The 26782-nt window shown below is 37.7% G+C and overlaps 1 long non-coding RNA gene across 2 annotated transcripts in view; it reads left to right on the top strand.

Moving 5' to 3' along the window:
• The window catches only part of LOC133258153 (uncharacterized), a 148398-nt gene extending 133922 nt beyond the window's left edge, over positions 1-14476 (top strand). For both annotated transcript variants that reach the window (XR_009739832.1, XR_009739833.1), the window contains exon 5: positions 14390-14476. This is a non-coding gene — a long non-coding RNA (uncharacterized LOC133258153). The remainder of the gene's footprint in view (positions 1-14389) is intronic.
• The last annotated feature ends 12306 nt before the right edge of the window (positions 14477-26782 follow it).

Below are 26782 nucleotides of genomic sequence, written 5' to 3'. Positions count from 1 at the left end.
ATAGCTCAACTGGAATTCTATCACTTCCACTAGCTTTGTTCATAGTGATGCTTTCTAAGGCCCACTTGACTTCACATTCCAGGATGTCTGGCTCTAGGTCAGTGATCACACCATCGTGATTATCTTGGTTGTGAAGATCTTTTTGTACAGTTCTTCTGTGTATTCTTGCCATCTCTTCTTAATATCTTCTGCTTCTGTTAGGTCCATACCATTTCTGTCCTTTATTGAGCCCATCTTTGCATGAAATGTTCCTTTGGTATCTCTGATTTTCTTGAAGAGATCTCTAGTCTTTCCCATTCTGTTGTTTTCCTCTATTTCTTTGCATTGATTGCTGAAGAAGGCTTTCTTATCTCTTCTTGCTATTCTTTTGAATTCTGCAATTTGATGCTTATATCTTTCCTTTTCTCCTTTGCTTTTCACTTTTCTTCTTTTCACAGCTATTTGTAAGGCCTCCCCAGACAGCCATTTTTCTTTTTTGCACTTCTTTTCCATGGGGATGGTCTTGATCCCTGTCTCCTGTACAATGTCACGAACCTCATTCCATAGTTCATCAGGCACTCTATCTATCAGATCTAGGCCCTTAAATCTATTTCTCACTTCCACTGTATAATCATAAGGGATTTGATTTAGGTCATACTTGAATGGTCTAGTGGTTTTCCCTACCTTCTTCAATTTAAGTCTGAATTTTATTGATAAATTTTTAAAACAAAACAACAGGAAATATAAGATATATATAACATATTTCTTCAATTTAAGTCTGAATTTTATTGATAAATTTTTAAAACAAAACAACAGGAAATATAAGATATATATAACATATTCATTAATAATTGATCTCTTGACATGTGTCCACTGGAGCATACATTTTCAAGTGCATGTAAGACATTTATAAAAGTTGATCTATGTGTTACAGTATAAAACTAAACATAAAAAATTTCGGCTTAACAGATTTCAAGTCAATTAATTAGTGTTACTGAGTCCATACTACAACCAGACAAGCATTTGAATAAAAAAAGATAGCCAGTCAGCCAAACAACCCTTATCATGTATCCTAAAAACATTTTCACCACTCAGCCAAAAATTACAAGGTGCACAGAAATAGGAGAAAAAACACAGTCTGAAAAGACAAAGAAAATTTTAGAAGCAGAATGAGATATAACACAGATGTCAGGAAGATCAGATGAGAAATGTGAAATGGATATGTGTAATATGTTAGAAAAAAGGTCCATCTAGTCAAAGCTATGGTTTTTCCAGTGGTCATGTATGGATGTGAGAGTTGCACTATGAAGAAAGCTAAGCCATGAAGAACTGGTGCTTTTGAACTGTGGTGTTTGAGAAGAGTCTTGAGAGTCCCTTGGACTGCAAGGAGATCCAACCAGTCCATTCTGAAGGAGATCAGCCCTGGGATTTCTTTGGAAGGAATGATGCTAAAGCTGAAACTCCAGTACTTTGGCCACCTCATGCGAAGAGCTGACTCATTGGAAAAGACTCTGATGCTGGGAGGGATTGGGGGCAGGAGGAGAAGAGGACGACAGAGGATGAGATGGCTGCATGGCATCACTGACTCGATGGACATGAGTCTGAGTGAACTCCGGGATTTTGTGATGGATAGGAAGGCCTGGCGTGCTGTGATTCATGGGGTCACAAAGAGTCGGACATGACTGAGCGACTGAACTGAACTGAACTGAATATGTTAGATTTTTCTAATTGAAAAAATGGAAAAAATGTATGATCAGATGATTTCAACATGGAGATGGAAACTAAGTGAAAAACTTAAAAATTATAGAAATCAGAAAAACAGAAGAGAAGTAAATAATGCCTTTGAGTTGTTCATCTTGTACCCCGGAAAACTGAGAAAATTATCAGTGAGTATGAAGATAGATCAACAGAAAATTAAAAGCTTAGGATGTACATTTAAAATTTTGAGATTAGAAGTTGAAATAAATATGAAAAAAATGATAACATTGAATTCTATAATTGAAAAAAAATTTTTAGAAATTAAAAAATAGAAAAAAAAAGAAGTTGAAATAAATAAATAAATCTCTGGCATTTTCACATCTTTTTGATATTTTCAATCATATTGTCATTAGGAAACTACAAATGTATTTTCTTGTTAGTATATTTTATTATTTTAAATGAAGTACTATTTCCTCCAGGATATGAGCTGGAAACAGGTTTGAAGGAACTCAATTCAATCAGTAGTGTTGTTAAGTTTGATGGCATACAGAGAAATATGCAGTTGAACTTGACAGGTAGTGAGTTCCATGGGTATAAATAATCATTAGGCTGTGTCATCATCAAGATATTGTGGTCATTTTATAATTATAGATACAATTTATTACTCTCCATTTCAACTATCTGCCTGGCAGAGTTGGGTAGGTATTATATTTTAACTCTCAACACATATAATCAATAGGTTTTATTTCTTTGTTTTTCAGAAGCAGCAGATTGTAGCACAATGTCACACAGGTGCAAGTAGCTGGGCCAGGATTTGATAGTTATCTGAGACTTTGACAACTATTTCCCAAACATTTCTGTCAAGACAAAAGCAAAATGAACATAGTCTCAGTGATGCCGTATATGTTAATTTAATTGCTCTTTCGGTCAAAGTTCTAGTCAAGACCATTGTAACAAATGAAAGGGCTGTGTGTCGGTTATGCGGTTTTGTTTAAAAAGCAGACATATAAAAAAAAATAAAAATAAAAAGCAGACATAGATGTCGTTAAAATTAAAATCTGAGCTGATTGTATTCTGCTTCATTAGACAAGGACATATAATTGCTGAAAGGCGATTAGCACAGATGATTTTTTTTAAAGTGTGCAACAGATATTTGGTGGTTACAAAGTTAGAAAATAAGTGAGCCACCCCTTAAATAGGATGGGATTCAAACAGTAGAAATACTTATTTAAAGGTACATTAAATATGACTTATTATTTCAAATAAGGCATTAACATTTTTAATATTTAGAAGTTCAAGCTAATAAGAATAGGCATTCATTTATCTGTTTAATAATTCACCTACAGAAATGGCATTTTAAATAGGTTGTGGATTTTGGAATTGAATCTATGTTGTTTTGCTAGTGGTAAGGAATCCGCCTGTCAATGCATGAGATGCAAATGACGCAGGTTCCATCCCAGCGTCAGGAAGATACCCTGGGGCAGGAAACGGTATCCTACTTCAGTATTCTTCCCTGCAAAGTTCCACGGGCCTAGGAGTCTGGCAGGCTACATTACATGGTACAACAAAGAGTTGGACTCGACTGAGCAACTGAACACACACAAACACGCGCACATGCATTGTTTTAACTTTGTAATGTTAGTCTTTTTATTTAAATATTATACTGATTTTTAAAAAAATCTTTGGGGATAGGATAAGAATGCAATTCATCACAAAGATATATGTATAATTATATAATTTCAATTTCCTGAAATCTAAGCCAGATTTAATGAGAGATATGCATGTAGTGGGGCTTCCCATGTGGCTCGGTGGGTAAAGTACCTGCCCGCAATACAGGAGATGCAGGAGATACTGGTTTGATTCCTGGGTTGGGAAGATCACCTGCAGGAGGGTTTAGCAACTCACTTCAGTATTTTTGCCTGGAGAATCCCATGGACAGAGGAGCCTGGTGGGCCACTGTCCATAGGTTGCAAAGACTCGGACACGACTGAAGTAACTGAACACGCATGCATGTAGGTAAGTAGAAAGCATTGCAATGTTTGAGGTGGTGCTGTCATATTAGTCATCTATTTTGTAAGTACTTAAAATTTATTTTAAAGTTATTATTACTCTAATTCATCTATAATTTCTACAATTACCTTATTTATAATTAGGGCATCAAAAACCCAATTAAGGTCCCAATTAAAGGCTAAGACTGGCTGGTTTCCAACTTTTGAATTGAAAATGAGACAGGGTTTGGCTTCTTAAAGCCCCTTCTTCAAGTGGCTGCTAAGACCTGAAGGCCTTCCTTCAGGTTACAAATAATGAAGAATCTGAACAAATGTGCCAGTAATTCAAGTAGGGACATGACGGTCTAATATTAATGACAGGTCCTTCATTCATTAATGAAATGCATAGGTTTTTTAAAAAAGTACCTATTTCCTGTGCCTTGTTTCGTTACTTGGAAATACTTAATATTTTCTGACTTTAATTTCTGATAGTGGTATGTTCAGATCTCTTTATATATGGTCTGATTTTCTTGAGTTATACTTTTATTAGCTCATCATCATCACCCCTTTAAATATCCTGAGAATACTAGAATTCCAAACAGACTCCATCTATCTCAATTTTACTCTGTAAATTTACTCCAAGCATTACATAAGCTTCATATTATGTGCTAGGTAACAAGAGCTATTGAATTTTTAAAAAATACTGAGCAAAAAGAAAATTTATTTATTTGCCAATTTTTAGTAGTCCTCAGCAATCAAATTAAAATGGCAAAGGGATATAAAATAGGTGTTTATTATACCACCCTATTTGCCGGAAGCTATTTTCAGTGGCCTTATCTCTATAAACACCTGAAATAAAGCATCGTGAAACTATAGAAGATACATTACATGATCATGGGGACAGATCATTTGCAAAAGCTTTATGAAAACTCATTTTGGGAACAAAGAATGTCACAAAACTGAGCACAAATAGTCAAATAATAAAATATGTTATAGAAATGAGAAATATACCTATGTCTTTCTGAATAATTTAAATGTAATATGTTGAATCAAACTGGATTTCTTTCATCACCATAAGTAGAAATCATATATGAATTTCTTAAGAGGAGTTTACTTGGATCACACTGAAGTGTTCATTCAAAGTGAAGACTGATCTGAGTGACTGTGATCTGTGTGCCTCTTCTGCATAGACAGTTTACAGTTTTTCACGCTAAGGTTCATAGCATATGTAAATATAAGGTTTATATGTATGTGTGTTCTTATAAGGGCTTCTCAGGTGGCACTAGTGGTAAAGAACCTGCATGCCAATGCAGGAGACATAAGAGATGCAGGTTCTATCCCGTGTAGGAGAGATTCCTTGGATAAGGGCATAGCAACCCATGCTGGTGTTCTTGCCTGGGGATTCCCATGGACAGAGGAGCCTGAAGTGCTACAGTTAATGAAGTCACAAAAAGTCAGACAAGACTGAAGAGACTTAGCACCTGGGCATACATTTATATATATATATATATATATATATATATATGATCAGATCAGATCAGATCAGTTGCTCAGTCGTGTCTGACTCTTTGCTACCCCATGAATCACAGCACGCCAGGCCTCCCTGTCCGTCACCAATTCCCAGAGTTCACTCAGACTCATGTCCATCAAGTCAGTGATGCCATCCAGCCATCTCATCCTCTGTCGTCCCCTTCTCCTCCTGCCCCCAATCCCTCCCAGCATCAGAGTCTTTTTCAATGAGTCAACTCTTCACATGAGGTGGCCAAAGTACCAGAGTTTCAGCTTTAGCATCATTCCATCCAAAGAAATCCCAGGGCTGATCTCCTTCAGAATGGACTGGTTGGATGTCCTTGCAGTCCAAGGGACTCTCAAGAGTCTTCTCCAACACCACAGTTCAAAAGCATCAATTCTTTGGTGCTCAGCCTTCTTCACAGTCCAACTCTCACATCCATACATGACCACAGGAAAAACCATAGCCTTGACTAGATGAACCTTTGTTGGCAAAGTAATGTCTCTGCTTTTCAATATGCTATCTAGGTTGGTTATAACTTTCCTTCCAAGGAGTAAGCGTCTTTTAATTTCATGGCTGCAGTCACCATCTGCAGTGATTTTAGAGCCCAGAAAAATAAAGTCTGACACTGTTTCCCCACCTATTTCCCATGAAGTGATGGGACCAGATGCCATGATCTTCATTTTCTGAATGTTGAGCTTAAGCCAACTTTTTCCCTCTCCACTTTCACTTTCATCAAGAGGCTTTTGAGTTCCTTTTCACTTTCTGCCATAAGGGTGGTGTCATCTGCATATCTGAGGTTATTGATATTTCTCCCAGCAATCTTGATTCCAGCTTGTGTTTCTTCCAGTCCAGTGTTTCTCATGATGTACTCTGCATATAAGTTAAATAAACAGGGTGACAATATACAGTCTTGACATACTCCTTTTCCTGTTTGGAACCAGTCTGTTGTTCCATGTCCAGTTCTAACTGTTGCTTCCTGACCTGCATACAAATTTCTCAAGAGGCAGATCAGGTGGTCTGGTATTCCCATCTCTTTCAGAATTTTCCACAGTTTATTGTGATCCACACAGTCAAATATATATATGTATAAATATCAGAGAAGGCGATGGCACCCCACTCCAGTACTCTTTCCTGGAAAATCCCATGGACAGAGGAGCCTGGTGGGCAGCAGTTCATGGGGTCGTGAAGAGTCGGACACGACTGAGTGACTTCACTTTCACTTTTCACTCTCATGCATTGGAGAAGGAAATGGCAACCCACTCCAGTGTTCTTGCCTGGAGAATCCCAGGTCTCCAGCCCACAGAGCCTGGTGAGCTGCCGTCTATGGGGTCTCACAGAGTCGGACACGACTGAAGTGACTTAGCAGCAGCAGCTTGTATAAATATATGTGTATATACATATATATATATATATATATGTGTGTGTGTATATATATATGTGTGTGTGTGTGTGACAAGAAGGCAATGGCACTCCACTCCAGTACTATTGCCTGGAAAATCCCATGGACGGAGGAGCCTGGTAGACTGCAGTCCATGGGGTGGCTGGGAGTCGGACACGACTGAGCAACTTCACTTTCACTTTTCACTTTCATGCATTGGAGAAGGAAATGGCACCCCACTCCTGTGTTCTTGCCTGGAGAATCCCAGGGATGGGGGAACCTGGTGGGCTGCCATCTATGGGGTCGCACATAGTCGGACACGACTGAAGCGACTTAGCAGCAGCAGATGTTTAGATAGATAGTCTAAGACTGAGTTCAAAGCTAGCTAAATACAGTATCAAGAGCTATTTTTGAAAGAACTGTGAATAATATAGCAAAATAATGTCATTAACTTTTCATTATATTTAGACAATTGATTCAGAAACACCTTCAAAATGTATGTAGCCAAAAACTTCTCTAAGGCATCTAAAAGCCAACATTTGATGCATAGCTTTAAGATACAAGTTAATTAAAGCACAGGGACATATCTGTTTTATGGAAGCATAATGTCCTGCAATCTTACTTGGAATCCAAGTTAATTGTCCAAGAAGGACTAACATTTTAAAAGTGGAATGTGAAGCTACATTATATAAGTTTGAATGTGTGTTCTGGATATAGTCACCTTGAATTTAAATGTTAAAAACATGAAGTCTATGCCTATCATTATATTTTTGCTCCAGGATATAAAATGAATTGATTTAACCATGGATCATTTAAGTTCTGTAATTCTTCGTAACTAATTTAATATTACTCATCTTATCAAAAAGAGAATTTTGAATGGTAAGAGAATATAATGTTTGAGATTCTAGTTACAAGATTGCACACTGCCTCAGTATGAGGCTGCTTAAACATTGCCATAATTTAGGGAAGCCATTTAATTACTCTGTTCTACAAATTTAGTTGTAAATAGAAGTATAATTAGCACCCAGTCCCTACTTGTTTTGTGGATTCAACTATATACATGTGTATATAGAACTGTATACTTGACAAGGGTGAGGGGCCGGGGTTGGGGGTGATGGGGAAGAGGATCTAAAGGGGACTTAGGTAGGGGGTTCGGAGTGACAGACTTTCGGGAAGCTCTGCCAGGATTCCTATTTCTATTCCTGCCACCTGAGGCCCATTTCCAGTCCTCTCATCCAAATGTCTCTCATTTCCAAGCTCCGAGACAGAGACAGCGAGATACACAGAGACAGAGACGCCAAGGCACCAGCATCCCTCTCCCCTTCTGTCCCGCACACACACACACACACACACACAAAAAGAACTGTATACTTGTGTATATGTGTACCACTGGACTCCCTGTCATGTGGTACATTGTATATAAATGTATATATATGTGTGTGTTGCTCAGATGTGTCCAACTCTTCGTGACCCCATGGACTGAAGCCCACCATGCTCCTCTGTCCATGGAATTCTCCAGGGAAGAATAGTGGAGTGGATTGCCATGCACTTCTCCACGGGATCTTCCCAACTCAGGGACTGAACCCAGGTCTCATGCATTGCAGGCAGATTCTTTACTGTTTGAGCTACCTGGGAAGCCCTACATGTATGTATAATTATTACTATTACTCTTAGTTTATTTTTTAATTTAATATTGCATATAAATAAATTCATCTCTAGAGGAATTTAAATTTCTATTGCCAAGAATACTGTGGATGGAAGGTGAAGAGACAATAGCTGCAGTAATAAACTGTGAAGCACAGGAGCACAACAGAAGTGTTCAATAAGAGACAGTCATCCTTCTTACAGAGAAGGCAATGGCACCCCACTCCAGCACTCTTGCCTGGAAAATCCCATGGACAGAGGAACCTGGTGGGCCGCAGTCCATGGGGTCGCTGAGTCGGACAAGACTCGGCGATTTCACTTTCACTTTTCACTTTCATGCATTGGAGAAGGAAATGGCAACCCACTCCAGTGTTCTTGCCTGGAGAATCCCAGGGATGGCAGAGCCTGGTGGGCTGCTGTCTATGGGGTCACACAGAGTCGGACACAACTGAAGCGACTTAGCAGCAGCAGCAGCAGCAGAATCCTTCTCAAAGATTAAGACAAGCAGTGTCAACAAATAACTTTGAGGAAAAATGTGAGCAAGGCACTCACATGAAAGTTTTCTGAGCATAACTGTCAACAAAGTGAAACAGTGAAATTCTGGATAAGCAAGGCAAGTGTATGAGCGGGAGTATTAAAAGCAGGCAACCGAGAATAACTTCAAAGGACTCCATTTGGAGACTGAAACCAATGATAATTTTTGTATTCATAAGGATCTTTGCAAATAATATTAAAATATTTGAAAATCTCCAGTAATATATCCTGTTTATATATTTAGATAATATTCTACATGAATTCTCAAATATATATGTGGCAATGGATGTTTAGTATATAGTAAAGAAAATATGTAACTATACAGAATTAAAATATTGATAAGAGCTATAATAATTTTTGTCAAGCATTAGGCAGATTCTTTACCAGCTGACCCACAAGGGAAGCCCAAGAATACTGGAGCAGGTAGCCTATCCCTTCTCCAGCAGATCTTCGAACCGGGATCTCCTGAAATGCAGGCAGATTCTTTACCAAAAATTCCAACTGAGCTATCAGGGAAGCCTCAGTTTTTTTTTTTTTTTTTTTTTTTAGGACTGTGATAAACATGTTACAGGAAATATCTCATTTTTCTGTCTATAAAGTCTTATACAGTATGGAGTTGCCCTAGTGGCTCAAGATCGTAAAGAATCTGCCTGCAATGCAGGAGACCAAGGTGTGATCCCTGGGTCAGGAAGATACCCTGGAGAAGAGAATGGCACCCCACTCCAGTATTCTTGCCTGCAGAATCTTATGGACAGAGGAGCCTGGAGGGCTACAGTCCATGGTGTTGCAAAGAGTCGGACACAAATGAGTGACTAACACTTATACAGTAAGGACACTGCATATTTCTTCTTGAGTCAACTTTATTCACCTAATTTATATACCATAAAGCAATGGCAACCCACTCCAGTACTCTTGCCTTGCAAATCCCATGGACGGAGGAGCCTGGTAGGCTGCAGTCCATGAGGTCGCTAGGAGTCGGACACGTCTGAGCGACTTCACTTTCACTTTTCACTTTCCTGTATTGGAGAAGGAAATGGCAACCCACTCCAGTGTTCTTGCCTGGAGAATCCCAGGGATGGGGGAGCCTTGTGGGCTGCCATCTCTGGGGTCATACAGAGTCAGACACAACTGAAGTGACTTAGCAGCAGCACATACCATAAAACTCACCCTTTTAAAATGGATAGCTCCATGTTATTAAAAGCATGAATAAATGAGCAATCAGTACAGCTGTTAACCTATAACTTCTATTTACTAGCAATAAAAATGTGATTAAGTAGCACCCAAAGTATGCAATATTTTGTTGACTAATATAGTTAAATGTGTATAAGACCTGTGTACTGAAAACTACAAAACGTTGCTTAGAGAAGCAAAAGTAAGCTTAAGTGAATTGATTTTTCCATGCTCGTAGGTCAGTGGAATCCATATTGCTATATTCCTTGCTTAACTCTGACAAAGTAGTGCAATTTTGGTCATAAGCAGAAATGAATCTTTGAAAAAAAATTTTTGCCCTGAAGGTGGAGTCAGCCTTTGTGTCTGCATGACCCCACTGATTGGTCAAGACATTTCCATGATTTCCAACAGTTTTAGGATAATTTCCGCAGCCTTGTGGTGTTGTATCATTTAGCTTCCTTGAGCCACAGTTATTATTTTTCTTAATGCCTTAGATACTCGATGGCAAATGTCACTTTGAAAAGCTCACTTAGCTCTTCAGGCCACTAAAGCAGTCATTTGTGTTTCTACCACTGTTCTGTGAATGACAGCCACACCTCTTTGAGTCCCAAAGAGAATATACCTCACTGGGTGACTGTTACACTTCAAGGGTGGATGGCCTCTCTATTATTAGTTCCTGGTGAAATAGTAAATTGCTGAGTAAGCTTAATCTTTTAGCATTTCTTTATTGCAATGGTGTAGAAGTCTCATTCCTTTTGAAGATGAAACTTTAATATTAAAATTGATTTTGGGTATGGATCTACAACAAAATAAAAAAAATTCCTTTTATGTGCAGCAAAAATGGCTAAATGTTACACTCACAGGTTTTTCATATTGTAGGAAATGCATGAAATATCCTTAGTGATAGGGAAAGGGCCTCTGGGACCTTAGATGTCAGTTATAAAAGACAGATTGTTATGCTTATAAATTTGTCTCTCCTGGAAGTGACATCCAAGGTCCCAGAGCCTTTTTTTTTTCCATTCACGGAAGATTTTTTATGCAATTCCTACAGCATACTGTATTCCATTCTTTACAAGAAATGTTCAACCATTCATATTACAGAGACAGGCAGACACCTTGCCTGCTGCTAAAGAATGGGAGGAAGAAGTTTGAAGGGAGGGCAAAATGTAGCATTCCTACTAACGTTAAAAAAGCACAAATGTTTAATTACAAACAAAAGTTACTTGCTATGTGACTACATTCAAGTGTGAGTACATGTGGTGTATCTAATTTAAAATAAAAAATGAATAATGTTCTGAATGATCTGAGATCATTTTTTTTTTATAGAAGTGCTTTGAGCTAGTTAGCTTTTAATAATTTCAAAAAAGCAAAGTAATTTTTTTGTCTCATTGCCTTTGTGGCTTTGTGTTAATAATCAATAGCATTAGTCACTCAGTTGTGTCCAACTCTTTGCAGCCCCATGGGTTGTAGCCCGCCAGGCTCCTCTGTCCATGGGATTCTCCAGGCAGCAATACTTGAGTGTGGGGTCGTTTTCTTCTCCAGAAGATCTTTCCAATCCAGAAATCTAACCCAGGACTCCTAGACTGCAGGCAGATTCTGTACCATCTGAACCACAGGGAAGCCATCAATTAATAATCAATACATGATATCTTTGAATTTCAAATATAATTAATATATAATCATAAGTCTCCACACCAGTGTAACAGGTAAACATAAAACTGATTATTGTTTTTGGCATAATCATTACATTGAAGATTAGTCAACCAATTTTGTTGGGGGGGAATTCCAGTGTACTCAAATCCATACCTTTTGTCTTAATAAAATGCAGTCTTTATCTCCTGTGTCTCTATAAGAAAAACTTGGTTGGGTCATCAAAGAAGTTTCTGATTTGGAGGATACACATGGCCTCAAATGCTGTATTCATTCATTCATAATGTAAAATATGCTTATTTATTGGCCCATTTATCTATGATTTCATATAATACCCAAAATATTTTAAAGTATATTTTCTGATTATCAAAGTCTATTAACAATGAGTTCTTGCCAATGGTCATAAGTTATGCACTCAGGGCTTCCCTGGTGGCTCACCTGGTAAAGAATCCTCCTGCAATGTGGGAGACCTGGGTTTGATCCCTGGTTGCGAAGATCCCCTGGAGAAGGGAAAGGCTACCCACTCCAGTATTCTGGCCTGGAGAATCCCATGGACTGTGTAGTCCCTGGGATCACAAACATCAGACATAACTGAGTGACTTTCACCACCACTGAACAATGAGTAAAATGTAGGTAAAAATGGGGCTGACAGGGCTTACTCTGCTTATGACATTTTTCAAATAAAAATTATGATTGATGACTTCCAATTATATCTATTGTTTCATACAAGAGATTTATTGGGAAAGCTCCAATAGAAGCTATAAATTATAAAGGATATTTAGCAAAATAAATTATTAATTATTATCATTTTCAGTATTATAATGAGAAAATTACCTTTTGCTTCAGGTATTTTTATTAGTGGAATTTATTTGAAAATGAGTTGATAATTAGATACTTGGATTTTCATCTTTCATTATCTAGAAAGAGGAGCAATAATACTAATTAAATGGTGAATACTAAAGGATGTCAGGATTCTAACTAGGAAATTTGACCAAGGGTCTCTGGGAGAATATTTTTCTTTTGATTTTGTTGACTATACTTATTTGTATGTTAAAGGTATTTGAATGAACAAATTTTCTTGCTTCATTTCTTTATTTTGTCTTGTATAGGTTTTCTTCTGTGTACAGAGTAGTTATTGTATTTCCATGACTGCCTTCTTCTCTCAACTCTTTTTTTTTTTTTTAATAAACTATTAATCATATGAACATTAGCTTTGGAAAACATTTATACTCAACTTCAAAATACTGATTTTCTGCATTTCATAGCAGTTTTTTCTGAGAAGGGACATTGTCATTTTTTGCTGGCTTCCATAACTTTTCTGCCTCACACAATACTATAGTTTCATGCTGTTTTCCGTCTGGGGCTGTATTATACCCTGTGGCTATTTTCTCATCACCTCTCTAAGGCTCATATTTTTCTCTCTTGCTTAAACTCACATCCAGATGAGGGTGTTTCTAAAGACATTTTACTAAATTATTTTTATTTTTATTTGCTTCCAACCTTAACAGTTTCAACCACTTTCATGACCTTAACAATCATTGCAATATTGATGACTTGTAAACATTTATTGTGAACTCCTCATCCAGCATCTTTGACAACTTTCAAAACTGCATACCTAGGTGCAATCGCAGCCTGTGAATATACTCATGCTAACTCAAACTCAATGACTCCTATAATGAACCTATCATCTGTAATCCAAAGTTGATATTTTTATTATTATTTAACCATTTATATCAATAATCACTTGGATACAGTCCTAATCAAGCCACCATCCTATTTAAATCCCAGCCCAATCCCATCACAAAGCACTACTGATTATTTTTCTTTGTAAAATCAAAGCTATTATTCATATTTTTCTGCCAATAATAAATCCAGACTCACATCAGCTTGCTTCTCCAAAGTCATGCCTACTCTGAAACACTGTTATACAAATACTTTATATACAACTAGCAGATTAATTTATAAAAGACGTTAGTTCCTTAGTTTTGCTGTGGTTCATTCCCCGCCGCCCCTCCACTGCCGTTGTTATCTTATCTATTTCTAGGCTGCAAAAACATAATTCTATAAGCTATGATGTAGATAATCAATGTCTGCCTCAGTGATTTTAACACTACTTTTATAAACCACTACTGCAATGTGGGTAGTGATATTCACAAAATCAAGGATGGTATTATAAAGCAACATAATTAATGAGGCTTGTTTTACATGATATAGTGACAGTGCCTAAAACTTTTAATTATATTGGCACAGTGAGTGACAGGTGATGGTCAACAGCTCCAGATACAAAAATCTTGACTTAGATGGCTGTAAATTATAACATGGAAAATGGGCAAAATGTTTTAGATAGGTAGGATGAAATGAATGAAAGAAATGAATGAAAGAAAGCTTTGATTGACAGATTGTGAATTGAATGCTTAATTTATATAGCACTCTTATGCTTTTTGATTCAAGATACCACAATAGCATTTCTAAACGTGGGAAATTTCTGAGCTTATGAATATTGGAGAAAGCAGAGGATTTTATCCTATGAATAAGTTGAACATGTCAAATAATGATAATAGAAATGATATTGTTGGAAAGAAGCTAATACTAATTGAGTCTTATGTACTGGAAATATGTTAAGAGAAGTTTGTATTAATTAAATAATTGAATCTTATCTGTAGCCCTCATAGGTAGTTGCTATTATTCCTAGTTTGTGGATAAAGAAAATGAAGTACAGTATGCAACTGACTCCCTCAACTCACAGAGCTTATGGGTGGTAAAGAATTTCAATACCAGTTCTCAAGTGCTATTCTCCATTCTTATTAAAACATTACTTTTCTACCCTCCTTACAGGTAGAGTGATGGCTCCATCAATCAAATACACCCACCATGAATTTTCACTTGTGAATTAATAATAAAGAGAAAGATGATTGTAATCAATATTCTATAAAGAAGAATGGTGGATTTTCTGCAACAAGAGTGGCAAAATAGTTTGATTCTTAAATATCTCCTTTAGAAGCAAAAATATTTATGGAATATGAAGAATGAAATATTTGCATATTTCACAAAAGGCTAGCTTAATTTGCATAAATTTAATAATTCTAAGTCTGGCAAGCTGAATTTACTTTTGACACACTACAATAGAGTCACAGTCCTTTGCCAACTTCCAGATGTCAGATCATAGACTCAGAGTCCTTTCAATAAATGGAAGGACAAATACCCTTGAGGAAGACATCTAAATTGATCTTAAGCACTATAAACACAGCTTATGATCATAAGCACTGAATCATTACTACTTTTCCTGAGAAAGTCTGAATACAGGGAAAGAAAAAAATAGTCAGACCTTATGAAGATTTTTGTAAACTACTTCCTATGCATCTTGAGTGCCACTACAGTTCACCAAACAGAGCAGCGTTTGATGGGCAGCAGACAATAAATGGATTTGTAGCGTAAGTTCTACCCAAGGTAAGATACAATAAGGTTTCCAAAATGTACTTATTTCTTTAGTTTCTGTGTATATTCTTTGACTAACTATGCTTCACAACTGCCACGATCCTTGTAATTTGTCCATGATCTATGAAGGGAATTTGAGCCCATGTGCAAGAAGCAAGGGGGAAACTTTTAGAATGTTCTCTCTCTGCCCCAAAAGCTGCCTCAGGAGAATTACAGAGAGCTGCTGCTATCAAAGTTGTGAATGCGAGAGTGGCAATTTTTGTTTCAGCCTTACTGAACTTTACAATTCAGTGAAGAAGACCTAAGTAGCGAAGTTAGGCCAGCTGTTGTATTTTATGTCATAGTTTAGTACACAGACTTAAATATTTCACCAGACCCTAGAAGTCACGTCTGAAATATGTGGAATAGTGGGAAGCTGAGTTAAGAGGATTATATCAATAATTGAAGGTTTACAACAATCCCTACCTTCTTTACAAAATAATTAGTTACCTTTTGAAAAACACCTCTTGAATCGCTATTGAATACAATGGAGAACCACTTGACCTTTGGCCTTCTAGTTATTTATAAATTTGGGAGAGTCCAATAACATTGCATTGTTCAGTGATAGTGGCATATGTTAGATTAGCTAGGAAATCTCTAATGCACAATTAACACAAGAAGTTGTTTTATACTTCCTGTATGTTGATTTCAGCTATACTGCCACCTAAATCATTTGTCTTTTGTTATATTCTTAATATTACATTTTCTCTAGATTAATAATTCTGAAGTTCTTTTTCAGAGGGATCTGCACAATATTCTGGCACAAGCCAGGAGTAATCCTGAAGAATGATAGAGAAAATCCTCTTACTGGATGAAATTCTCATAATATATGCTTCATTCAGGAAACATGATCCAAAGTAAAAATGTACATTGATTCATGGACTATAGCTGACAAATGGCCAGGAGGTAAAGAATTTGGAAGGAACTGTCACAAAGAAATGAGTGTATAAATAGATAGACCTCTTCTTAGGCCAAAAATTTAGAGATATTTGTCTTCTGAGAATAGACACCATAAAGACTCCTACTTACTAATTATGCAGAGGCACATGTGATAATGGATTTATACTTCTAGATTAGAAAAGCATTCAAAACTAAAAAATAAGAAAACAACTCAATTAAAAAATAGGCAAAGCATCTGAACAAATATTTGGCTCAAGAAGACACATGGAGGTCAAATAACACATAAATGTCCAACATCATTAGTCATTTGCAAAATGTAAATTAGCAAAATAATGAGATAGTATTGTACATCTATTATATTGCTAAAATAATAATTTTTAAAACAGACTCCCAATCTAAGTACTGGAGCGGTTATAGAGTGACTGGAAATCTCATACACTGATAGTTGGAATGCAAGATATTACTACAATTCTTTTGCTTGGAAGTTTCTGTAAAAATTTAAAATTGCAATTAACATGCAGTGTAGCCATGCTAGCTCTAAGTATTTATCAATGGGAAATGAAATTATAAATGCACATAAAAGCATATACAGTGATGTTTCTAGTAGCTTTATATATAATACCCCAAAACTTCAGAGATCCATTCATAGATCCACGGAGAGAAAAATTGTGGTATTGAAACTTTCATACAAATAATATTATCCAGAAACACTAAGGAAGGAATTGAACCACTGAAATGCATAACTAAATGACTGGATACCAAAGTAATGATGCTGGATGAAAGAAGTCCAAATTAATTATGCTGGTTGAATAAAGACCAAAAACAGTGCATTTGAAGGATTTTTTTTTTTATAGAACTCTAGAAAATTCAAAATTTATTCCTCTTAAGCAGAAAGCATATTAGTAATTACCTGAAAATGGAGAATGGGCTTCAGGGAATCAAAAATGGACACACCAAAAATTTGAGGGGTAACGGATAAGCTCATTACCTTGATTAAAATCATTTAAAATATTCTGTGAATTAACTAATTTTAAGTAAATTTAACTCAGTAGAGAGAACTTTACAGAAGAGTTGCAACAATAGGACAAAGACTTCCCATATACACTATACCTAGTTTCTCTCATTATTAACATCTTAATATGATAAATTTGCTAAAATAAATGAACCAATAGCTTATAATTAAGTTCATACTCATTTTATATCTTCTTAGTTTTTTTCCTTAATATCTTTGTTCCAGGATCTTACCCAGGATAGTACATCATCCTTTACTTGGAATGACAGTTAGAGATTACCTAACCTAACCTTCTATTTTAAAATTTAGAATAAAAAAACAAACAACTATGGTTCTGCACTCTGCTGGGGCTCTAGGGTACATTCACCCATGCTGTGATATGAGTAGGAGAAATAATGACTGTTTTCATTCACATTCTGAAAGCATCAGATCAGATTAGATCAGTCGCTCAGTCGTGTCCGACTCTTTGTGACCCCATGAATCGCAGCACGCCAGGCCTCCCTGTCCATCACCAACTCCCGGAGTTCACTCAGACTCACGTCCATCGAGTCAGCGATGCCATTCAGCCATCTCATTCTCTGTCCTCCCTTTCTCCTCCTGCCCCCAATCCCTCCCAGCATCAGAGTCTTTTCCAATGAGTCAACTCTTCACATGAAGTGGCCCAAGTACTGGAGTTTCAGCTTTAGCATCATTCCTTCCAAAGAAATCCCAGGGCTGATCTCCAGAATGGACTGGTTGGATCTCCTTGCAGTCCAAGGGACTCTCAAGAGTCTTCTCCAACACCACAGTTCAAAAGCATCAATTCTTCGGCGCTTAGCCTTCTTCACAGTCCAACTCTCACATCCATACATGACCACAGGAAAAACCATAGCCTTGACTAGATGGACCTTTGTTGGCAAAGTAATGTCTCTGCTTTTGAATATGCTATCTAGGTTGGTCATAACTTTCCTTCCAAGGAGTAAGTGTCTTTTAATTTCATGGCTGCAGTCACCATCTGCAGTGATTTTGGAGCCCAGAAAAATAAAGTCTGACACTGTTTCTGCATCTATTTCCCATGAAGTGGTGGGACTGGATGCCGTGATCTTCGTGTTCTGAATGTTGAGCTTTAAGCCAACTTTTTCACTCTCCACTTTCACTTTCATCAAGAGGCTCTTTCGTTCTTCTTCACTTTTTGCCATAAGGGTGGTGTCATCTGCATATCTGAGTTTATTGATATTTCTCCCGGCAATCTTGATTCCAGCTTGTGGTTCTTCCAGTCCAGCGTTTCTCATGATGTACTCTGCATATAAGTTAAATAAACAGGGTGACAATATACAACCTTGACGAACTCCTTTTCCTATTTGGAACCAGTCTGTTGTTCCATGTCCAGTTCTAACTGTTGCTTCCTGACCTGCATACAAATTTCTCAAGAGGCAGATCAGGTGGTCTGGTATTCCCATCTCTTTCAGAATTTTCCACAGTTTATTGTGATCCACACAGTCAAAGGCTTTGGCATAGTCAATAAAGCAGAAATAGACGTTTTTCTGGAACTCTCTTGCTTTTTATATGATCCAGTCATTTCCTTGACGATTGAAATATTTTAAAGTAAATTTATCCTTGAAAAAAGTCACTTACAATAGTCAGTTGTAACAATCGCTAATTACGTAATGAACAACATTCCAAGTTACTAGTTACTAGCCTGTAACTGTGTTTCTGTCCTTGATCAGAGGAAAACAAGATATAAGAACAACCAGGAAAACAGCTCAGGGTACTGCAGTAACTGATTCTTATTTGTGTGCTGAAGTTGTATCCGTTCCTGTTCCTGAAACATGGACCAAATGGCACGTTGATAATTATTATATGTGTAATGTATTCCCTTGTTTTTCAGTTGCCCAGTGCCTTGGACTCTTCACTACCCATGGACTGCAGCACACCAGGCCTCTCTGTCCCTCACCATCTCACGAAATTTGCCCAAGTTCCCAAGTTCATGTTCATTGCCTTGGTGATACCATCCAGCCACCTCATCCTCTGACACTCTCTTTTTCTTCTTCCCTGAGTCTTCCCAGGATCAGGGTCTTTTCCAGTGAGTCAGCTCTTCTCACCAAATGGCCAAAATACTGGAGCTTCAGCTTCAGCATCAGTCCTTTCAATAAATATTCAGGGCTGATATTTAGGATGGACTGGTTGGATCTCCTTGCAGTCCAATGGACTCTCGGGAGTCTTCTACAGTACCACAGTTCAAAAGCATCAATACTTTGGTGCTCTGCCTTCTTTATGATATATATATATATATATATATATATATATATATATAGAGAGAGAGAGAGAGAGAGAGAGAGAGAGAGAGAGAGAGAGCTCTCACAAGTCTATGTGACCACTGGAAAGACCATACTCTTGACGATCCAGACTTTTGTTGCAAAGTGATGTCTTTGCTTTTCAACACACTGTCTATGTTTGTCATAGCTTTCCTGCCAAGAAGCAATCATCTTCTGATTTCATGCCTGCAGTCACCATCCCAGTGATTTTAGAGCCCAAGAAGAGGAAATTGGTTACTGTTTCCACCTTTTCCCCTTCTATTTGCCATGAAATGATGGGACCAGAGGCCATAATTTTAGATTTTTCAATATTTAGTTTTGAGCTGGCTTTTTCACTCTTGCCCTTCACCCTCATCAAAAGATGCTTTGGTTCCTCTTCACTTTCTTCCATGAGAGTGGTATCACCCACGTATCTGAGGTTGTTGATGTTTGTCCCACCTATCTTGATACAAGCTTATAACTCATCCAGCCTGTCACTCCTCATGATGTGCTCAGCATATAGGTTAACTAAACAGGGTGAAATTAACAGCTTTGTTGTACTCCTTTCTCAATCCTGAACCAGGTCGTTGTTCCATATGGGGTTCTAAATGTCGCTTCTTGACCCACATGCAGGTTTCTCAGGAGACAGGCAAGACGGTTTGGTATTCCCATCTCTTTAAGAGTTTTCCACAGTCTGTTATGATCTTTACAGTCAAAGACTTTGGTGTAGTTGATGAAACAGAGGGAGATGTTTTTCTGGAATTTTCTTGCTTTCTCCATTATCCAGCAAATGTTTTCAATTTGATCTCTGGTTCCTCTGCCTTTTGTAAACCCAGTTTGGATATCTGGAAGTTCTTGGTTCATATAATACTGAAGCCTAGCATGCAAGATTTTGAGCATGACCTTACTAATGGCAACTCACTCCAGTATTCTTGCCTGAAAAATCCCATGGACGGAGGAGCATGATAGGCTACAGTCCACGGGGTCGCAAAGGGTTGGACATGACTGAGCATCTTCACTTCATGTACTAGCATGGGACAGGAGTTCAATTGTCCCGTGGTTTGAATATTCTTTCATACTGCCCTTCTTCAGAATTGGCATGAGGCTGACTTTTTCAGTCCTGCGGCCACTCCTGTGTTTTCCAAATTTGCTGACATATTGAGTGTAGTACTTTGATACATCATCTTTTAGGGTTATAAATAGCTCTACTGGAGTTCCATCTCATCCACTAGCTTTACTGACAGCAATGCTTTCTAAGGCTCACTTGACCTCACACTACAGAAGGTCTGGCTCTGGGTGAGTGATCACATCATGTGGTTATCTGGTTCAAGATCTTTTCTGTACTGTTCTTCCATGTATTCTTTCCAACTCTTCTTGATCTCTTCTGCTTCTACTAGGTCTCTACTGTTTCTGTCCTTTATTGTGCCCATCTTTGGGTGAAATATTCCCTTAATATTTCCAATTTTCCTGAAAATCTCCTATAAAAGGAGAATTAGAGGGTACTGCATATAAAAACTTTTGTCTAATTTTCTAGCTGTAAAATATATGCTGCTCTTTCTCTGAAGTATTACCATATCTTGTTCACCTCTTGCTATCAATTACCACTACTGGTCTAACTATAAATTGTGCTGTTTTACTTATTTCTTGTTAGTATAAAAAATAGAATCACTTCCATTTGTCAAGATATTTCCTCTTTTTTAAACAAAGATTTCCTTCCTAATATTGTGAGTAATTGGGATCTTAATATACATTAAGGCCCTCTGTTTCTTTGTTGCTTGCTATTCGAGTTTAATTTTAAGAGCTTCACATGAACATTCTTTAAATGCATTCCTTATTTTAATTTCACATATGTTAGAAGTGCCTAACACTGCATTGCTTATGTTTAAAGCTTTTTTTGTTTAATTCATCAATAATCATATGTTCCTTTTCTAAGTCAATTATGCTACTTCCTCTTTTCATTAATTATGTTCTCCAATATAGGGAAGCCATAATCTTTCTTTTTTATTGAAATACAGTTGATCTACAATATTATGTTAGTTTGCAGTATACAGCATAATGGTTCAGTGTTTTTTGTAGATTATACTCTAAAGTTATAAGGAATGATGTCTATATTTCCCTGTGCTGTATAATATATCACTGTTGTTCATCTATTTTATAAATAGTAGTCTGCATCCCTGAATCTGATGCCCTTATCCTCCCACTTCCCCCTTCCCTCTCCCCCTTGGTATCCATTTGTTTGTTTTCTGTATCTGTGACTGTTTATCTGTCTTTTATGAACATTCATGTTGTTTGGAGTTTTTTCTTTTGTTTTCTATTTTTTTTTAGATTTCACATGTAAGTGATAACATATAGTGTTTGTCTTTCTCTGTCTTATTTCACTAAGCATAATAACCTCTAGGTCCATCCATGTTGTTGTGAATGGCAAATTTAACTCTTTTTACGTTTGAGTAATAACCCACTATAAATGTATACATCTCTTCTTTTGGAATTCATCTGTTGATGGACATTTGGGTCGCTTCTATATTTTACCTATTGTGAATAATGCTGTTACAAATATTAGGGTACATATATCTTTTCAAATTAGTGTTTTGTTTTCTTCAGCCATATACACAGCAGTAGAATTGATGGATAATATGTGAGCTCTATTTTTAGTATTTTGAGGGACCTATATAGACTTTTCCATAGTAGTTGCACCAATTTATATTCCAGCAGTGTACAAGGGTTCCCTTTTCCCAATATCCTTTCCAACATTTGTGATCTTTTGGAGGATAGTCATTCTGACGGGTGTAAGGTGATATCTCATTTTGATTTGCATTTTTCTTATAATTAGCAGTGTTGACTATGTTTTCATGTGCCTGTTTGTCATTTGTATGTCTCCTTTGGGGAAAAAAATGTCTATTCTGGTCTTCTACTCATTTAAAAAATCAGGTTATTAATTTTTTTGTTATTGAGTTGCATCAGCCATCTATATATAGATTTTTTAATGCAATATACAAACTTTACTTAACAAAATAACACATAAAGTAAAACAGGCACTTGCTCATTTATGTGAGAAACACTTACTGCTGCTGCTGCTGCTAATTTGCTTCAGTTGTGTCCAACTCTGTGTGACCCCACAGATGGCAGCCCACCAGGCTCTCCCATCCCTGGGATTCTCCAGGCAAGAACACTGGAGCGGGTTGCCATTTCCTTCTCCAATGTATGAAAGTGAAAAGTGAAAGTGAAGTTGCTCAGTTGTGTCCGACTCTTCAAGACCACATGGACTGCAGCTTACCAGGCTCCTCCAATCATGGGATTTTCCAGGCAAGAGTACTGGAGTGGGTTGCCATTGCCTTCTCTGAACACAGATACACACACACACACACACACACACACACACACACACACATATATGTGTGTGTGTGTGTGTATATATATATATATATATATATATATAATTTCTGGAAGAGAGCATAGGGAGAACACTCTTTGACATAAATTGTAGAAATATATTTTTTATCTAACTCTTAAAGCAAAAGAAATAAAAACAAAAATGAAAAATAAACAAATGGGACTTAGTTAAACTTAAAGGCTCTTGCTCGGTAAAGGAAATCATTCACAAAATGAAAAGACAAGTTACTGAAAGGGGGAAAATATTTCCAATGATATTATCCACAGTAGGTTATTATATAATATAAACTCATGTATGTATGTGTGTTTAGTTGCTCAGTCATGTCTGACTTTTTGCAAGCCCATGGACAGTAGCTCACCAGGCTCCTCTGTTCTTGGGATTCTCCAGGCAAGAAGACTGGAGTGGGTTACCATTCCCTTCTCCAGGGGGCCTTCCTGACCCAGAGATCAAACCCACGCCTCTTATGTCTGGAGCAGTGGCAGGTGGGTTATTTACCTCTAGTGCCACCTGGGAAGCCTTTTAATTGACTACTGATAGTTATGTATTTATTGCCATTTCATTGCTTGTTTCTCTTTTTACATTTTTGTAGTTCTTCTCTGTACATTTCTTTTTTTCTCTTCCCTAGTGTTTTGATGATTTTATTCAGTACTATGCTTGTATTCCTTTATTTTTAGTATTTGTGTATCTATTGTAGGTTTTTGATTTTTTTATTAAATTGAGGTTCATATATGTTGACTTACAGTTAAATCTACTACTTTAAACCTTGTAATCATTTAGGTTCAAACACATTTTAAAAGATCTACAAGATTATTACTTCATGTCATAGCCTTTTCTTTTCCACTTAGATAAAACTAATTTAACTTTTTTTTTTTTTTTTTTTTTTAGTATAGGTTTAGTATTGGTAAGGTCTTTTAGTTTTGCTTCTCAGGAAAGGTATTTGTTTTCCATTATTCTGTCTTCCAGATAATTTATGTTGTCTATTTAGTCCTTCTAGTTTGTTTCTTTTTTTACTTTAGATATTATATTCTCCAGTTCTTCCTGCATATTTTTTAAAATATTTTTTACTTTCTTATTAAAATTCTCACTGTGTTAATCTATTCATTTCCATAATTCAGTTACTATTCTTATTACTAGTGCTTTGAATTCTTTATCTGGTAAATTGTTTATTTCTGTCATTATATTTTTCAGGATTTGACTAGTTCTCTGTCTTCTTTTGCTTAACTTTCTCTGTCTCTGTGAACATAGGTGATTTTTTATTTTACCCATTGTGGTCTTGAAATTGTGGCCTTATGAGGGAGTGTCCCTGTATGAGCTGTGTGTGCCCACTGCCTTGGTGGGAGAGCTGGACCAGTGTGAACACAGTAACGTCTTTTCCTCAGTGTGCTGGCAAGCTATCTCTTGGGTAGGATGTGGGGACTGAGACAGAGGGTCTAGAGCTGGAGCTGGGTCTGAGGTGTGAATCCAAGCTGGGTCAGCTCCCTTTAAGTGTGTGTTCTCCCCTCTCCCAGCTCTGGGACCCTTGACCCAGTGGCGGTCGGTGGTGAACCAGGAGGGGCCAGTGTGGTCTGTCATCCTGTGATGGCACAGGCTGAGGAAGCCTGACCGCAGACAGAGGTCCAGTCTGCCTCCAACCTTCCGTCCGTGTAAGTGGCAGCAACGACAGCCCCCACACTGCTCAGACACAGCCTCGGGCCTGTGTCTTCCTCGTCTGGCACAGCCAACCGCAGCGCCCAGTCTCCGCCAGCCCTCTCTCTGTGGACAAGGGCTGTGGGGGTTCTCAGCATGCATACGGGTGGACACTCTCAGAGACTGGGACTGTCACCGACATGCTGCCTAAGTGACGGCCACCCCAGCCCACACAGACTCCACCCCTGGTCTGAGACATCTCTGTGTCCCCCCCTGAGCTCTCTCTCTCTCTGGTCAATGCTGCCCTTTGTCTAGTGTGAAGGCGTGATGTGAAGTAAGCAGACCTGGAGCAGTCAGTCACTTGACTCAGGCTGGGCCACGTTCCAGCCCTCCCCACTTCTTTAGGAGCATTTGCACTCCTGCGAGTGGAGTCTAGGCTTCCCAGAGCCCTCTTGTCAGACCCAATGACCCTTCGACTGGCCAGAGGGACTTGTCTTCACAGGACTGGTGAGCTCATTATAAGGCTTGAGTCACACACTCTGTGGGAGAGACCTCCACCTCTGTGATCTCCCTGAGTCCCCTACCCCAGAGTCACAGGGTCCAATGTGACCCCTTCTCTTCCCATCCTACTCAATTCTCCTCATTTTCGCACAGGTTTGTTCGTATAGGAGCTTTTCTAATAGTTTCCAGTTCATTTTCAGTGAGATTTTTTCCATGTGTATATGCATTTTTGATGCACTCTTGGAGGACGTGTGTCCCACATCTTACTCTGCCATCTGTTTCAACTGTATAATCTTTTTACAAGTATTTGCACATACACTGACACAATGTTTCCAAAGTGTATGCCATGCTCTTTGATGCCATTTATGTGTATAACTACTGAACCTCAAATTGTATAATTGTATCAATCCCCTCACTTTTGAATGTCACCCCTTTAATTGTACCCTAATTGTAGTTTGTATGAGAAATACGGTACTGATAATTTTTTTTTTTATTGTTTAACCTATTGAATGTATAGCACCACCATTTTAAATAATTCTTTTCACTTACAAGTGGTCAATTTATTCCCTAACTTCACTTGCAATCTCACACACTTTGATCAAATAAAATTTGTCGCAGCTGATTTCTCACCCACAGGGGTCAGGCACACTTTAAACATTTTGCACAGTGACCATCAATTGCTTTTCATCTACAAAGCATTTTATCAACATTGACTTAGGAAGTGTGTATTACCAAGATTATTTATTCATAGATATCCAAATATAAAACTTAGACTGGCATAATCTATGTTGGAAAATTGCTGAAAGACCAAACACTATGTCTGAAAATATAAAAATATCCAAGTAGCAAAATTGTTGCTGTTCAGTCTCTCAGTCATGTCCGTTTGCGACCTCATGGACTACAGCACACCAGGTTTCCCTGTCCTTCACTGTCTCCTGGAGCTTGCTTAAACTCCTGTCCATTAAGTCAGTGATGCCATTCAACCATCTCATCCTCTGTCATCCCCTTCTCCTCCTGCCTTCAATCTTTCCCAGCATCAGAGTGTTTTCTAAAGAGTTGACTCTTCACATCTGGTAGAAAAATATAAATCAGGAAACATAAGTGTTTTTGAAACATGTAAATGATTACATCGTTCATTTTTCACTGTCTAACATCATTATGAAAATGAAAGTCACTCAGTCATCACAACTCTTTGCGATCCCATGGACTATACAGTCCATGGAATTCTCCAGGCCAAAATACTGTAATGGGTAACCTTCCCCTTCTCCAGGGGATCGTCCCAACCCAGGGATGGAACCTAGGTCTGCTGCATTGCAGGTAGATTCTTTACCAACTGAACCACATCATTATCAGTTCAGTTCAGTAGCTCAGTCATGTCTGACTCTTTGTGACTCCAGGGACTGCATCAAGCCAGGCTTCCCTGTCCATCACCAACTTCTGGAGCTTACTCAAACTCATGTACATCAAGTTGGTGATGCCATCCAACCACCTCATCCTCTGCAGTTCCCTTCTCCTCCTGCCTTCAATCTTTCCCAGAATCAGGGTCTTTTCCAATGAGTCATTTCTTCACATTAGGTGGCCAAAGTATTGGAGTTTCAGCTTCAGCATCAGTCCTTCCAATGAATATTCAGGACTGATTTCCTTTAGGATGGGCTGGTTGTATCTCCTTGCAGTCCCATAATTATAGGAGTGTCTTTATCAAACTGAAGCATTTTGTTGTAATTTACATGCAGACCAATTCATGATAATTGAAAGGAAAAAAATCTCAAGCAGAATAAAAAGGCATATACATCTGTTATATTTTATCTGATTCAGGCTATTTTGGGGAGATAATTTTCCTTGTATCTTTTGGGTTTCTGAATGGTTTTGTTAACCATGTTCTAGACTATGTTCCCAAGGATATTTGTATTATAAACAGCCTTGGATAATGAAAATGGCGAGTCCCTACAGGGAAGAGAATGGATTTACTTCCTGAAGAAGAAACTAAAGCTAATGCTTACAAAGTTTGTCAATAGCCTCCCTTATAAGATTGGTGTTTTCCTAAGGTTAAG

The sequence above is a fragment of the Bos javanicus genome, chromosome 12 (genome assembly GCF_032452875.1).
Source record: "Bos javanicus breed banteng chromosome 12, ARS-OSU_banteng_1.0, whole genome shotgun sequence".
Taxonomy (NCBI): Eukaryota; Metazoa; Chordata; class Mammalia; order Artiodactyla; family Bovidae; genus Bos; species Bos javanicus.
Note: the sequence above shows the minus strand (reverse complement) of the source record. Positions and strands in the feature narration are given on the sequence as shown.